The sequence below is a fragment of the Artemia sp. Qi Xiang Cuo genome, chromosome 15 (assembly GCF_049724085.1).
Source record: "Artemia sp. Qi Xiang Cuo chromosome 15, ASM4972408v1, whole genome shotgun sequence".
NCBI lineage: Eukaryota > Metazoa > Arthropoda > Branchiopoda > Anostraca > Artemiidae > Artemia > Artemia sp. Qi Xiang Cuo.
This window is the reverse complement of record NC_142808.1, coordinates 3,164,393-3,169,175: the sequence shown is the minus strand read 5'-3', so window position 1 is coordinate 3,169,175 and position 4,783 is coordinate 3,164,393. Positions and strand designations below refer to the sequence as shown.

The 4,783-nt window shown below is 34.5% G+C and overlaps 1 protein-coding gene across 2 annotated transcripts in view; it reads right to left on the bottom strand.

The window, feature by feature from the left end:
• Oatp74D (Organic anion transporting polypeptide 74D) overlaps window positions 1-4,338 on the bottom strand; it is a 204,348-nt gene extending 200,010 nt beyond the window's left edge. The window contains exon 1 of one of the 2 annotated variants that reach the window (XM_089101351.1): window positions 4,265-4,338. The gene's annotated coding sequence lies outside the window, so the exon portion shown is untranslated. The remainder of the gene's footprint in view (window positions 1-4,264) is intronic. The other variant, XM_089101353.1, reaches the window with a different exon arrangement.
• Window positions 4,339-4,783: the final 445 nt, after the last annotated feature.

The following is a 4,783-nucleotide window of genomic DNA, read 5'->3' as shown; positions in this document are numbered from 1 at the left end:
ATTTAAGTCTGAACAGGACCCAAAATTGATCTTTGCCCCCCCCCCCCCCCCTGTTAGGTTTTCTGAAATGGCACCACTGGCTGAATACTAAACTGATGTCAATGGTAGCAGAAAGGCAAGTAGCCCTCAACTTAGAAAAAACAATCAGCTTAAAGCCAGTAGGAAATTATGGAAAACTCTTTAGACTAGGATGGAGAAAACAACATTTGAGATCAATGGGTACTGGCTTTATACCACAAAGCACCCCAAACACACCAATGCAAAGGAGGATCTGATTGTTGGATATCTTCTGTGTTATTTGCTAGCAGATCAGCAGCATCATTTGATTCAGTTCCCTTGTGACTAGGGATATAGTAGACCAAAGCACCCCAAACATACTAATGCAAAGGAAGATCTGACTGAGGGATATCTGTTGCATTATTTGCAAGGCAGATCAGTAGCATAATATGATTTAATTCCCTTGTGGCTAGGGATATGGCAGACCTTGAGCTTATTTCCCTTGATCTGTAACTTGTAAATAAATTTCCAAATTGTATTTAGATCTCAATCAAGTGTGGAAACATAGATACAGCCAACTCAGAGTCATTCAAAGCCTTTTGTAACTAATCAACATTTGTAAGGCAATGTCAATTGTTTGGAGCTCTGCCAAAAGTATGGCATCTGAAATAGGCAGACAAAGGGTAATGTTAAGGTTTAAGCCAGGGATGCAAGAGACAACACATGCACCACACTTTTTATTTGAGCCATCAGAATATACATTAATACTACCATTAGTACTTACTCATTTGGTTACATAGATTGTCACGTTCTAGGGGGTGGAGATTGCAGTGGAGTGGATTCCAATGGGTAAATACTGGCCTGAGAGGCATGGTAGGTTTTGGAAAAAGCAATGTGAAGTCCTTTTAAGAATGGTAAAAGTTCATATTTTAGAATATTGTAGTCTTTTTCTTCTAAGGAGGAGTAATTCTGCATTAGCAAAATTTCACAGATGTTATTAATGGAATGGGAGTATTCTTTACATGAAGTTACAGAAGGAGGATATGGTTATTACCACTGCAATGGTTCACAAAAATTGGAAAAAGTAGATACTGTATTAGTAGATAAAGGTCTAGATTTGGTGCTATTGAGAAGGAAACATTTAAGGAAACAATTCTTCTTCATAATATGCAGAATAATTGTAGTTTACATGTTTTGTCTGCAGCTCTACAATACTTTACCATCCCCCACCCCCTAATGCACAAATATACAGCCCAAATTATATATTATCAATGCATTCTGCTAATAGTCTCATTTCATCTGAATTCTCTGACTACTGAGGGAATTGAGTCTGTTTGGATAAACCTACATAACCAAACATCCTCAATTGTAATTGGCTGCTATGCTATCACATGTGATATCCAATTTTGCAAATTATAATCTTGTCCTTCTGGGGGACTTTTATCTTCCTGAAATTCAAGGGATTGATTGATTTGGTTTTTGCACTAGGGATTTTCCTTTTTTGTCTGCCCTCCCTGATAATTCTCTCTGTCAAACAATACTTCAACCAACTCGTTTCAGAGAAGGTTGAGCTTCTAACACTCTAGATCTGGTTATTCTCAGCAATCCAGACCTTTCTATTAAGAATGTAATATCCACGCTTGTTGGTAACAGCAGCCATGTTGTAAATGTTTTTGAATTATGATTGCTTACTAAACAACCTTCTTCTAAATAGCAAAAATATGGCTATTACAAACTAGTCTCTGAAAGACTTAACAATGTCAACTGGGAACAGCTTATTACTAATGATATTGAAGTTAGTTTGTCTAACATGAAAAGTGAAATTTTGCTTGCTGAAAAGTCTTGCACAAGAATTTTTTGGTAAAAACAGGCCAAAAGTTTACCTTCTTTAACTACTGAAATAATTAAGGTAATTAACAGAAAACATCAATCATGGAATTGCTACAGAAAAAAAGGAAACCTCAGGAAATTATCAAGCCTTCAAACTTTTTGTAACCAGACAACCAACCAAATCAAGGAGTTGAAGAGAAAGCTTGAGTAAAAATTGGCTGAGGATGTTAGGGATAATCCTAATTCTTTCTGGTATTATGCCTCTCAAAATGTCACAGCAGACACACAGTCCCTGATATCCTATAGAATAGTCAACCAGTTGCTGATCCTGAGCTAAAAGTTGAAATTTTCAACCAACAGTTCTCATCTTTTTTTTCCAACTTCAGTACTGTTGTCATCAGAATTTGTTCTATCTTATGTGATATGTCATATATAGATTTGATGTATCACATAAGATGGAACCAATTCTGATTACTGATACCATTGTTCTAAAGGAACTTATGCCCCTCAAAATGAATAAATCTGCTGGTCCAAACTGCATTCATTATTGTATCCTTCATGAATGTCAAATAGTCTCTTTCCTTCCTGTTCAACTTACCATTAAATCTTTCCAGACTACCTCTGGATTGGAAAACTGCACATATTATTTCAATATTTAAGAAAGGTAGAAAGGACTTTGCTAAAAATAATTGACCTATTAGCATGACATTAGTGGTTGCTAAGATTCTTGAAAAAATAATCAATTCTGCAGTCATTAGAAATCTTGAAGCAAATAATCTCTTGCACAGCTCACAGCATGGCTTTCATTCTGGAAGATCTGTTGATACCAATCTCCTTGAATCATATGACCACATCATTAAAGGGTGCCTGCTGACATGATTCTACTTGACTTTTCTAAAGGTTTTGACAAAATTTGTCACAAGCAACTTGCAATTAAATTACCTACCATCAAGCTTGAAGAAAAATCCCTCCTCTGGATCCTTGATTTTCTTTATCTGTAATCTCAATGTTTCAATTAGTTGATGACTCTGGTACCTGTATTATTTCTTCCTTCAAGCATGTCTTGAGTGGAGCTTTTCAGGGAAGTGTTTTGGGTCCTATACTATTTAATATCTTCATCAATTATAACAATCATCTTCCTTTCACTATCAGCAGTAAATTAACACTCTATGATCTGAAGCTTCTTGGGCCAGCCTTGTCCTGTGAAAATCATGCCCTTCTACAAAATAATCTTGAACTGCTTGGTCAATGGGCTGAGTCTTGGTTTCTTGAATTCAATGTTGTCAAGTGCCATTTCTTCACTTTGGCCAAATGAACCCTTGCCATTCTTATTTTTCTTAGGCCACCTACTCTCCTCTGTAAACAATGAGGGTATAAATTTAGAATTGGTCCTGCTGATAAAGAGACATGTTAAGAAAACAATTCTTACTTTAAAATATGTATAGTGATCCTAGTTAACATTATCCAAGGGGAGAACCTTTATCATCAAGTCTTTCCTCTTTTTTTCTTCTTTTTCCAACTTAAAAGAAAAAAATTTCAATTTTCTCCACCCTAGAAATACATTGCATAAATCTTTTGAAATTGCTGCTATAAATTGCCAAATAAATTGTTCTATAGATAGCATTCATCCTGGTCATTGTTAAATCCATTTTTTTTAATGAGCAGTGGCAAAAATACAAAATATTAATACAACCTAACTTAACCTAACTTCAATTCATAATCAACAGACTCAGCTGGGAACTTGTCCAGGATGAATGCTATCTATAAAAACAATTTATAGAACAAATTTATAGCAGCAATTTCAAAGATTTTATGCATTGCATTTCTAGGGTAGATAAAATTGATTTTTTTTACTTTTAAACTGGAAAAAGAAGGAAAAAAGAGGAAGGACTTGATGATAAAGGTTCTCCCCTTGGATAATATGTTAGCTAGGATCATTATACATATTTTAAAGTAAGAATTGTTTTCTTAACATGTCTCTTTATCAGCAGAACCAATTCTAAATTTATACCAGAATGAGGAAGATATTGGAGTCACTATTGGCAATGAACTAAAATTCAGCACTCATGCTAAAAATTCTGCTGCTGGTGCTAGTTTAAGCTACAATTGCAGGTAGCCTAATACATCTCTCCTGTTTCAACTGATGTACCAGTAAATTGAATCAACTGTGACAAAACAAGAACCAGAAAAGCAAGTGATGGGTGGTGGAATACATGAAAAATATATGATTTGGGCTATATATTTGCATTTTAGGGGGAGTGAAGCGTAGTGGAGCCACTGTAGTCAAATTCTGTTAACTACAATTATTCTGCATAGCCTAGCATATTGTCAAGCAAGATTGTTTTGTTAACATGTTTCCTTCCCATTATCCCCTAGCTAGACATTTACTCGCTAATATTCTGTTGAAAATAACTGAACAAACTAAGATAATCTTTACCAGCTTTCCAAATAATGATGTCATGACTATATAGACAAAAAGATATGTATCCATGGTCTAGGACATGATTTTTCGATTTAAAAACTGTGCTGAGATTGAAATTCTAAGCGCTGTCTGATTTGCCAATAGAATAGGAAATGGAACAAATTTATTGGTTGGCTATTTCAAGTTCAATAATTTAACTTTATTTAATACTAAGTTAACCAAATTGAATGCAAAAAAAACAATCTTTTGTCAAAGAAAAATGTCATCAGTTACCGTCACATTTTGATTTTGCCCCTTGGACTTACGGTTTCAATTAAGAAAATTGAAAGCATAATCAAAACCGTTATAAATTACAAAATGTTGTGGCGTGAACAAATTAATTCTTTGAAATGTAGTGCCATTCAAAAACTTTTTATTTTATAAAGACTAGCTAGAAAAAAATGGGAGTGCCCCCCAAAACTCACCTTGTTTTTTTCCAAATTATATATCCGATTAAAATTATAATACGGGATTTCAACTTTTTTCCATTAGTCC